The 12,282-nt window shown below is 46.3% G+C and overlaps 1 long non-coding RNA gene across 1 annotated transcript in view; it reads right to left on the bottom strand.

Annotated features, from left to right (window-relative positions):
• Window positions 1-237: 237 nt before the first annotated feature.
• Window positions 238-12,282, bottom strand: part of LOC139257423 (uncharacterized) — a 79,548-nt gene continuing 67,503 nt past the window's right edge. Inside the window, exons 2-3 of the long non-coding RNA XR_011592298.1 lie at window positions 2,453-2,773; window positions 238-1,163 (exon numbers count right to left, since the gene is read on the bottom strand). This is a non-coding gene — a long non-coding RNA (uncharacterized lncRNA). The remainder of the gene's footprint in view (window positions 1,164-2,452; window positions 2,774-12,282) is intronic.

The raw sequence follows: 12,282 nt of genomic DNA, 5'->3' as shown, positions 1-12,282 counted from the left end.
TTTATCAAACCATAAAATTTTGGACCGCAAACTGTGAGGAACACCACCCGGCGCCGATCTGCGTCGCCGACCTCCTCCATTTTGTTGGCCACAAAGAACTGGCTCAAACGGCTCATAAAGTTTGCTCAATATTCTCCTTCCATGAATCGTTCCAACAATCCATTGTGCTCTGCACGCGTGGGCTCAAATCCCATCCTCATTGCCAAATGTTGTGTATGCAATAACTGTCAGACTGAGTACTGTTTAACTCCAAGAGGTATGATCTTGGCTCTGCTTTATTAAGGCCCAAAGTGACTAACATACAAAATAGCTGGCCTTTTATACTTGGGCTGAACACACGTGCATGCAGCCCAATGGCCTCCAACAGTGATGCCAACTAGTGGCTAGTGATCCCAAAAGTACATACATGACATATAGCTGTAGCAAGACAGCCCTGCTTTTATACTCCATCCCCTTTGCAATAAAGGCCAAGATACCAATGGCCTTCCTGATTACTTGCTGTACCTGCATACTATTCTTTTGTGTTTCATGTACAAGTACCCCCAGGTCCCGCTGTACTGCGGCACTTTGTAATCTTTCTCCATTTAAATAATAACTTGCTCTTTGATTTTTTTTCTGCCAAAGTGCATGACCTCACACTTTCCAACACTATACTCCATCTACCAAATTTTTGCCCAGTCTCTTAACCTGACGATGTCCTTTTGCAGATTTTTTGTGTCCTCCTCACACATTGCTTTTCCTCCCATCTTTGTATCGTTGGCAAACTTGGCTACGTTACAATGAGTCCCTTCCTCCAAGTCATTAATATAGATTGTAAATAGTTGGGGTCACAGCACTGATCCCTGCAACACCCCACTAGTTACTGGTTGCCAACCAGAGAATGAACCATTTATCCCGACTCTCTATGCTCTGTTAGTTGGCCAATCCTCTATCCATGCTAATATATTACCCCCAACCTCGTGAACTTTTATCTTGTGCAGTAACCTTTTATGTGGCACCTTGTCAAATGCCTTCTGGATGCAAGGCATCCTCCTCTGTCTGCAGGATTTCCTCCTCCTCTGGCTCGGTGGTCTCCTCTTTACCACCCGTGGTGAATGACACATGCAATGGGGTAGTTGCATGTGAGGGTGTGTCCTCCACTGGCGCCTCTGGAACTGGGAGTCCTGCAAAACAAAATTGAGCTTATTAGACCAGAAGGGATTGGAGCGCTGCGCTGGCATACATAGGAGGAGCAGCACTACTCCAATAAATGTGAGCGAGAGACGTTACATATTAATATATCAGAGAAGGGGACAGATGGCCAGATGGCCTGCTCTTATGCTCTTATGTTCTTCTGTGCTTATGTTGTCAACATGTGCCGGCAGTAGCTCAATAATAAAGTTATCTACACTACAATAAAGTCATCTCCCTTTAATAATTTTCCTCTTCCACCTTTTAGTTCCCTCTTAAATGGCCGAGATTAATTTGGCCTCAAGTGTTGAGTCTCATTGTAATTGTACCTTTTCATCCTTTGTATCACCCCAATAAGCTTGCATTGTAGTTCTTCAATGCTGTAAAGAAGGCTTTGGCGAGGGTACAGATGAGATTTACTAGAATGGTTCCAGGGATGAGGGATTGGTTGCGTGGGGAGACTAGAGAGGCTGGGGTTGTTCTTCTTGGAGTGAAGAGGGCTGGGGAGATTTGATGGAGGTGCTCAAAATCATTACGGGTAGAGTGGATGATGACAAGCTGTTTCCAGTGGCTGGGGGATCGGTGACCAGAGGGCACAGATTTACGGTGATTGGCAAAAGAACCAGAGATGGCATGAGAAAACAAAATGTATATGCTACGACTGGTTGGAATTTGGAGTGCACTGCCTGATGGGGTAATGGATACAGTCAATGGTGGCCTTCGGTGGGGATTTGGATGGATACTTGAAGGAGAAAAAATTGCAGGAATATGTAAAAGAGCGAGAGTGTGGGACTGACTGGATTGCTCGTCGAAGCAGCCGGCGCAGGCTTGATGGACCGAATGGCCTTCTTCTGTGTCCTACTATGGGGGTCACGGGCCAGCCAACACTGCGATATGTGTGCGCACTCGGTATGTGCAGCAGAGCAGGTCTCCAGTCGTCCTGGCTAACCCTTGCCACTGAATAAAGGCCAAGGTCTGTCAAGCTCGTGTGGTGGCTGATGTGCAATGGTCACCACACGTTAAAAAAATCCACGCACAGGCATCTTCCACTCCTTCAATTGGAGTTCAGGACTGGAATATCGAGTCCTTCATTGAAACATCTGTCAACCCATGTGGAAGCAAGTCATCCTTGGTCGAGGGACTGCCTATGATGATGATGATGTCAACATGAGAGTAGCACAGAGTAGCAGAGAGGCTGCATGCATAACAGTACATCACTCGTCTAGTCTTTTATAATGAAATGATGTAACATTATTTTAACACTGCTTGACACATTACTCACGTGGCGCATGGGAGGGTCCGGCAACACCACGGGTGGTGACAGCGCGACTTTGGGCCCCCACTAGTGCTGCAGCACATTCCACATATCGCAGTGTTGGCTGGTCCATCAAGCCTGCGCCGGCTGCTTCGACGAGCAATCCAGTCAGTCCCACACTCTCGCTCTTTTACATATTCCTGCAATTTTTTCTCCTTCAAGTATCCATCCAAATCCCCACCGAAGGCCACCATTGACTGTATCCATTACCCCATCAGTGAGTGTCTGTATTACAGGAGGGCCTCCTCCACTGCGCCTCCGCTGGGAAAGATTATGAGCTTTCTTCCTCTGAAAACATGAAGAGGGCATGGCATAAGCCACTTGACTAGGTTCTATCATTTATAGACAACAGGTTCCAACGTTATATGCTAATAGGGTTTGTGACCACTGTTATGTCTTTAATACTATTATGAATGACTCAACGGGGTCTGGTATTGTACTTGAGCTGTTGTGATCTTAGTCCCATTTATTGTAACTCCAGAGTGAGGCACAAGCATGGTGGGCAGCCTTTTATACTGAGCCCTGCACACCTATGCAGGTGGCCCTCAGGTCTCCCACCGCAGTGCCCTCTTGTGGCGCACCTTATGTGAATATACAGTTAGTATACATGGTCTACATACATAACATCACTTCCCCCCAAGTCTTTAATGCAAATTGACTCATTCATTGATGGTGACCTGGGCTTTGCTCTTCCTGGTTGACCATTAGAGAGTTGCTTCTAGCTTGGATGGGTTGGTAGTGAGATTTGTTGCCAGTGGAGGTCCCCGTGGTTTCTGGTTGTGAGTCCATGACAACTCCATTCTCCCCCCCACACAGAGATCATGTTAATGGCCCATTAAATGCAAGTTGCATTCAAGTTCATCACATGGGTTTTACATTTACATCTTGGTACATTTGTTGGGTGGATTACAGTTGTGTTTCTTTTTGTGTGGTACATTTACATGATCAGTACAGGTACACAAGGACAGTCTCGTTCCAGCACAGCTGGATGAGATCCGGGTCGTCTGGTGGCGACGCAGCACCCCATGCTAGTGGGTCTGTGGGCGAGGTGAGCTCATTTTGCTCGAGTTGCTGAAGCTCAGGGCTCTTGCCATTACTCCTGGTGCCGGGCAGGCCCAAAGACAGCTGATGTGTCTGTGACCTCCCTGTCCTTTTCGTTTGTACAGTGTCGCTTTTGCTCCCTGGGAAGCGGTCTGAGCGAGTGAGCAATTCGTCTAAGCGACGGTGGGGCTGCCTCGTCTTGTCTAGCAGTTCACAGGGAACTGCTGACTCGCTTTCCTTGAGGGCACCGTTGTGAGCACTCTCTAGTTTGGGATCCTGGCTGGTCCAGGTCCCGTTCAGAGGAGCCATTGCGGGTGACCCTTTGCTCTTGGGACATTGCCGTGGTGGCGACTGGGTTTGTGGGCTGAGCCTTTTCCACCCGGATGGTGGGCGACGGTAGCCAACTATGAGCATAGGCGCAGTTTACTGTTTTTGGCCCATGGCGGTTCATGCCATCGGGTGCCTGCAATGTTAAACCGATCTGAGGCAGGGTATCGCTACCGCTCTCCGGGGATCGTTTACTCTGTGGCTTGTCTACTTCTGTCAGCTGTCGGGACACTTTATGATACATCGTTCTGGTCCTGGGGACGCAGGCTACAGCATTGGGTAGCCCGCTGCACCTGTATACGACCGTTAGGTGTATGCCCGCTACATTGGCTGATTGCAATTTGCACCCGACATCACTCAACAACATTTTGCTCATTACAGCTGGACTTTTACATTGGTTACCAATTTCAAGCAGTTCATTCAAAAATGGCGGGTTGCTGGCCTCCTTTAAAATGGTCTTACTACTTTTACCCCAATCGTTTTCCTTGCGTGGAACCACATGTCGTTGCTCATAGAAACATAGAAACATAGAAAATAGGTGCAGGAGTAGGCCATTCGGCCCTTCTAGCCTGCACCGCCATTCAATGAGTTCATGGCTGAACATTCAACTTCAGTACCCCATTCCTGCTTTCTCGCCATACCCCTTGATCCCCCGAGTAGTAAGGACCTCATCTAACTCCTTTTTGAATATATTTAGTGAATTGGCCTCAACAACTTTCTGTGGTAGAGAATTCCACAGGTTCACCACTCTCTGGGTGAAGAAGTTCCTCCGCATCTCGGTTCTAAATGGCTTACCCCTTATCCTTAGACTGTGACCTCTGGTTCTGGACTTCCCCAACATTGGGAACATTCTTCCTGCATCCATTAGCGCTGCACCTCGTGGTTTGGACGCCATCTTTTCCCTGTCCATGATGTTGACTGCCGCGACCTCCTTTCCCAGGGATTCTGCCACTGAAGCTGGTAAGGCGCCCTCAGATCCAATCTTCCTCCCCAGGAGTCCTGCCACTGAAACCGGGAAAGTGCGTTCAGGTCGTGCATGGATCTGCTCTCCGGTGCCTGGTCCAACTGAAGGTGGGAGCTTGCTCTGCCTCTGAGCACGGGGGACGTTGATCGCTGGAGGGATGAAATCTTCCCAGTTCCAATGAATCTTCCCCTCCACCTTCTTCCAAGTAGTATTGGTCCATCACCTGAAACAATCCACAATGGTAAATTGTGCACCGCGCCATCATGGGATATACTTACATCTGCACTACCAACAACTGATATCAGTTCCTTGGTGTAAGTACGCAGCTTTGCCTGAACCGGGACCAGCTTGGGTCGTTCAGCTTGATTGTTCCATAGCGTCTCAAAGGCTTCCTTCATTACTGACTGACTCGCCCCCATGTCCACTTCCATGAAGACTGGAACGCCATTTATCTCGACTTCCCTTATCACTGGAGGACAATCTGTGGTGCAGGTATATACTCCATAAATTTCGCCCTGGGACTGAGCTGCCTCTCTAACCATCTCCTCATAATCCGTGCTGGATTCACAACCATCTGCTGACTCCCCTTCCATGTTGTGAATCACAGTTCTTTTACACATTCGCTGGAGGTGGCCCTTTGTGCTGCAGCATTTACACACATAGTCTCTGAACTGACACTGATGAGCCCTGTGATTACCCCTCAGCGGAATCTGAGGTAAAGGCCTCGGGGGCCTGTATGCTCTGCCCTAGGCAGATTCACATTCAACAGTTCTGCCTGTGAAAGGGGTCATTCTATTTACAGTACTTGCCGGGTTTGAGTCCTGAGAGTGAGTCATCATCTGCTTGGAGCTGCAGCTTGAGGTCATGAACGCCTGTCTGATGCTGATGGCCTTCTGCAGAGTGACAGTGGTTTCGGCAGACAGTAGCCTGTGAAGAAGAGCCTCATGACCGATGCCAATTACGAAGGCGTCCCAGAATGCATCAACGAGGGCTGCGCAGAATTCACACGGTCCTGCCAGCCTCCTGAGGTCGGCAGTGTACTTCGCGATTTCCTAGCCCTTGGGGCGGCGGTGTGCATAAAATCGATGCCTGGCCGTGACGATGCTTTCCTTCGGTTTGAGTTGGTCCCGAATTAGCACTTTCAGCTCCACGTATGACTTGGTCATTGTTTTCTCTGGTGCAAGCATGTCCCTGACAAGGCCGTAGACCGCGGGCCCACAACTGGTCAACAGGATAGCTCTGCGCTTATATGTCAGTGTGGCCGGATCATCGCCTACCAGGTCGTTTGCTACGAAATATTGGTCGAGCCGCTATGTAAAGGCTTCCCAATCTTCACCCTCTGAGAACGTTTCTAATGCAGCAATGTTATAATTTTTGTGTGAAAGTTCGTAATCTCGTCGCCAGTTGTTATGTCTTTAATACTCTTATGAATGACTCCACAAGGTCGAGTATTGTACTTGAGCTGTTGTGACCTTAGTCCCATTTATTGTAACTCCAGAGTGAAGCACAAGCATGGTGGGCAGCCTTTTATACTGGCCCATGCACACCTATGCAGGTGACCCTCAGGTCTCCCAACGCAGTGCCCTCTGGTGGCACACCTTATGTGACTATATAGTTAGTATACATGGTCTACATACATGACATCCACAATTGATGCACAGTTATAACAAAGATCGGTGTGTTTAGGAGTGAATGCTTGACGCAGACATTTCTCTCGAATACAATCTACATTGAACTCAGCAATGACAGTAGCTAATGTCCACAAATGTCCAGTGAGCAAAGCCAGCTCTCACCCAGTCCATGCTGGGTCCCTGTGTAAGTGACAGCAGTCAGACAGACTTCAAAAGGGCACAGGTTCATAGCCATGTGCAGCTCCTAGCAGGGATGATATATCTTATATATGTTCGAATTAAAAGCTTACATTCAATTCAGGAGATTGACTATGATCATTATAATTCTACTTCGACTTGGCATCATTACAGTTAAAAATCATACTTACTCTTGCTGAAGCCACAAGGCTGTTTCAGCATTTGCTGCACCGGTCGGGTCCCCTGGTTTCATGGGATGCAGACGAGACGACAGCGGCGATGTCACTCCATAATTTACGGTATGCCCGTGGTGCTGGTTTCCCACCACGCTCACCCCTGGTAAATTGGGCCCACTGGGAGTGCACCTCCACCACGAGGGCCTCATCCAAAAGCAGTTTGTACCTCTTCCTCCCTGTCGCCACACGTCTAAGACTTCCATCACTCTCAGACATGCCGCTCTCCCTATCTCTCTCTCTCTCTTTTCTCTATCCTCTCTGTCTCTGTCTTCCTCCCCTCTCTCTTTCTATCCTCTCTCGATCTCTCTCCCTCTTCTGGGCATGTGTGGATGACTCCAGACATCCAAAACTGGAAACTGGAGAATGATACTTAAAGGGTTGACGGTGGATACACAATGGCTGCCATTTAAATATCACATGGATGAACTAGAACAATTGTACATCCCTGTGTGGCATAAGAATAAAAAAAGGAAGGTGGCTGAACCGTGGCTAACAAGGGAAATTAGGGGAAGTGTTAAATCCAAGGAAATGGCAGATAAATTGACCAGAAAAGCAACAAACCTGAGGACTGAGAGAAATTTAGAATTCAGCAGAGGAGGACGAAGGGTTTAGGAGGGGGAAAATAAAGTATGAGAGTAAGCTTGCTGGGAACATAAAAACTGACTGCAAAAGCTTCTATAAATATGTGAAGAGAAAAAGATTAGTGAAGACTAATGTAGGTCCCTTGCAGTCAGAATCAGGTGAATTCATAATGGGGAAAAGGAAATAGCAGACCAATTGAACAAATACTTTGGTTCTGTCTTCACTAAGGAAGACACGAATAACCTCCCGAAAATACTAGGGGACCGAGGGTCTAGCGAGAAGGGGGAACTGAGGGAAATCCTTATTAGTCAGGAAATGGTGTTAGGGAAATTGAAGGGATTGAAGGCCGATAAATCCCCAGGGCCTGATAGTCTGCATCCCAGAGTACTTAAGAAAGTGGCCCTAGAAATAGTGGATGCATTGGTGGTCATTTTCTAACATTCCATTGACTCTGGATCAGTTCCTATGGATTGGAGGGTAGCTAATGTAACCTCACTTTTTAGAAAAGGAGGGAGAGAGAAAACAGAGAATTATAGACCGGTCAGCCTGACATCGGGAGTGGGGAAAATATTGGAATCAGTTATTAAAGATGTAATAGCAGCGCATTTGCAAAGCAGTGACAGGATCGGTCCAAGTCAGCATGGATTTATGAAAGGGAAATCATGCTTGACAAATCTTCTAGAAATTTTTTGAGGATGTAACTGGTAGAGTGGATACGGGAGAACCAGTGGATGTGGTGTATTTGGACTTTCAAAAGGTTTTTGACAAGGTCCCACACAAGAGTTTAGTGTGAAAAATTAAGGCACATGATATTGGGGGTAATGTATTAACGTGGATGGAGAACTGGTTGGCAGACAGGAACAAAGAGTGGGAATAAATGGGTCCTTTTCAGAATGGCAGGCAGTGACTAGTGGGGTGCTGCAGGGTTCAGTGCTGGGACCCCAGCTATTTACAATATACATTAATGATTTAGATGAAGAAATTGAATGTAATATCTCCAAGTTTGCAGATGGCACTAAGCTGGGTGGCAGTGTGAGCTGCGAGGAGGATGCTAGGAGGCTGCAGAGGGACTTGGACAGGTTAGGTGAGTGGGCAAATGCATGGCAGAGGCAGTATAATGTGGATAAGTGTGAGGTTATCCACTTTGGTTGCAAAAACAGGAAGGCAGATTATTCTCTGAATGGTGACAGATTAGTAAAAGGGGAGGTGCAACGAGACCTGGGTGTCATGGTACATCAGTCATTGAAGGTAGGCATGCAGGTACAGCAGGCAGGAAAGAAGACAAATGGCATGCTGGCCTTCATAGCAAGGGGATTTGAGTATAGGAGCAAGGAGATCTTACTGCAGTTGTACAGGGCCTTGGTGAGACCACACCTTGAGTATTATGTGCAGTTTTGATCTCCTAATCTGAGGAAGGACATTCTTACTATCGAGGGAGTGCAGTGAAGGTTCACCAGACTGATTCCCGGGATGGCAGGACTGACATATGAAGAAAGACTGGATCGACTAGGCTTATATTCACTGGAACGAAGAAGAATGAGAGGGGATCTCATAGAAACATATAAAATCCTGATGGGATTGGACATGTTAGATGCAGGAAGAATGTTCCCGATGTTGGGGAAATCCAGAACCAGGGGTCACAGTCTAAGGATAAGTGGTAAGCCATTTAGGACCGAGATGAGGAGAAACTTCTTCACTCAGAGAATTGTGAACCTGCGGAATTCTCTACCACAGAAAGTTGTTGAGTCCAGTTCATTAAATATATTCAAAAGTGTGTTGGATATGGCCCTTACGGCTAAAGGGATCAAGGGGTATGGAGAGAAAGCAGGAATGGGATACTGAAGTTGCATGATCAGCCATGATCATATTGAATGGTGGTACAGGCTTGAAGGGCCGAATGGTCTACTCCTGCCCCTACTTTCTATGTTTTTATGACACACAGGAAAAGATGGCCAACTCCCCCCAAAAAAACACTCATGCGCAGAAGCCCTTTGCTTGGAAAGCTTTTGCCTTTCACATCGCTGGCCGTGCACTGGACGCACGTTTCATCGCTGACCTTTGGCATCACCCATTTCACATCGCTGGCCTATCGCCGAGTGGAAAATCACGGCCCGAAAAATGGGCTATGTTCCAGCGATTGGTAAGGCTGAGACATCGACCATCGCTGGAACATCGGCCATTTTTTGGGCGCTAGCGAGCAAAGTGGAAAGTCTAGCCCAGTGTTTACAACAAAAAAAAGTCGCCATTCGGCCCAACAGTTCCTGTCAGCATTTTGCCTCCATGCGAGCAAATAGTTTTAATCACATTTACCTACTCTGTTCCCATAATCCTTTTTTCTTCATCCACCTATCCAATCTAATCTTGAAATGCTGACTTAGTTTCTGCTTCAGCCACTAACAGTCTGCTTCTATCTACCTTGTCTTATCCTTCAACACATCCGGTTATATCGCCAGGTAATCTGCGTTGTTCTCATGAAAAAAGACTCAGTTTTTCAAGAATTTTTTCTTATTTGTATTTCATTATACCAGACTGCATCCTAGTGAATCTGCACTGTAACTTTTTGAAAGCCTCAGTATTTTTCCTGTACTGTGGAGTACTGGGTCCATTGCTTTTTGTTGTATATATCAATGACTTGGACTTGAATGTTGGAGGTATGATTAAGAAGTTTGCAGATGACACTAAAATAGGCAAATGTAACGGCCCTATTTAAAAAAGGAGGCAAACAAAAAGCAGGAAACTATAGACCAGTTAGCCTAACATCTGTGGTTGGGAAAATGTTGGAGTCCATTCTTAAAGAAGCATTTAGAAAAGCATAATTCAGTCAGGCAGAGTCAGCGTGGATTTCTGAAGGGGAAATCATGTTTGATAAATTTGCTGGAATTCTTTGAGGATGTAAGGAACAGAGTGGATAAAGAGGAATCACTGGATGTGATGTATTTGGGCTCCCAGAAGGCATTTGACATGGTGTCACATAAAAGGTTACTGCACAAGAAATAAGTTCACGGGGTTGGGGGTAATATATTAGCATGGATAGAGGATTAGCTAAACAACAGAAAACAGAGAGTCGGGATAAATGGTTCATTCTCGGGTTGACAATCAGTAACTAGTGGGGATCAGTGCTGGGACCCCAACTATTTAAAATCTATATTAACAACTTGGAAGAAAGGACCGAGTGTAACGTAGCCAAATTTGTTGACGATACAAAGATAGGAGGAAAAGCAATGTGTAAGGAGGACACAAAAAAATCTGCAGAAGGACATAGACAGGCTAAGTGAGTGGGCAAAAATTTGGCAGATGGAGTATAATGTTGAAAAGTGTGAGGTCATGCACTTTGGCAGAAAAAAATCAAAGAGCAAGTTATTATTTAAATGGAGAAAAATTGCTAAGTGCTGCAGTACAGCGGGACCTGGCACTCCTTGTGCATGAAACACAAAAAGTTAGTATGCAGGTACAGCAAGAGATCAGGAAGGCCGATGAAATCTTGGCCTTTATTGCAAAGGGGATGGAGTATAAAAGCAGGGAAGTCTTGCTACAATTATACAGGGTATTGGTGAGGCCACACTTGGAATACTACCTGCAGTTTTGGTTTCCATATTTGCTTTGGAGACTGGTTAGAGAAGGTTCACCAGGTTGATTCCGGAGATGAGAGGGTTGACTTATGAGGAAAGTTTGAGTAGGTTGGGCCTCTACTCATTGGAATTCAGAAGAATGAGAGGTGATCTTATCAAATCGTTTAAGATTATGAGGGGCTTGACAAACTGGATGCAAAGAGGATGTTTCCACTGATAGGGAAGACTAGAACTAGGGGCATAATCTTAGAATAATGGGCCACCCATTTAAAACTGAGATGAGGAGGAATTTCTTCTCTGAGGGTTGTAAATCTGTGGAATTCGCTGCCTCAGAGAGATGTGGAAGCTGGGACATTGAATAAATTTAAGACAGAGATAGACAGTTTCTTAACCGATAAGGGAATAAGGGGTTATGGGGAGCAGGCAGGGAAGTGGAGCTGAGTCCATGATCAGATCAGCCATGATCGTATTTAATGACGGAGCAGGCTCGAGGGGCCATATGGTCTACCCCTGCTCCTATTTCTTATGTTCTTATGTTCTTATAATGAAGAAAAAAGTTGCGGATTGCAGGAAGATGTCAATGTACTGGTCAGGTGGGCGGAACAGTGGCAAATTAAATTCAATACGGATAAGTGTGAGGTAATGCATTTGGGATCGTCTAACAATGCAAGGGAATGCACGTTAAATGGTACGACACTGAAAAATGTAGAGGAACAAAGGGACCTTGGGGTGCAGGTCCACAGATCTCTAAAGGTAGCAGGCCAGGTAGATAAGGTGGTTAAGGAGGCATATGGAATACTTGCCTTTATTAGTCGAGGCATGGAATACAAGGGCAAGGAGGTTATGCTTGAACTGTATAAAACACAGGGTAGACCGCAGCTGGAGTACTGTGTGCAGTTCTGGTCACTACATTACAATGTATGTAATAACTCAATAGACTGAATACTGTAAACTCACTCAGGTGCAAACCTGGCTCAACTTTATTCGGCCACAAAGTGACCACATTACATGGTGGCTTTCTTTATATACCTGGCCTGCACACACATGCGTACAGCACAATGACCTCCAACACTGGTGCCCCCTAGTGGCTAGTAACCACAAGCATACATACATGACAACATCCCCCTTCAAGATCTTAGTATCAGTCTTTTTACAAGTTAAGACGGTCCGGGGCTTTCTGCTCACGAATTGATTGTCTCAGTTCAACTCCAGTTCTGGGCGAACATTCTGAGTCAGTTATGACTGGAGGTTGGGTAGTTGATCTGATGGG

The sequence above is a fragment of the Pristiophorus japonicus genome, chromosome 3, assembly GCF_044704955.1.
Source record: "Pristiophorus japonicus isolate sPriJap1 chromosome 3, sPriJap1.hap1, whole genome shotgun sequence".
NCBI lineage: Eukaryota > Metazoa > Chordata > Chondrichthyes > Pristiophoridae > Pristiophorus > Pristiophorus japonicus.
Note: the sequence above shows the minus strand (reverse complement) of the source record. Positions and strands in the feature narration are given on the sequence as shown.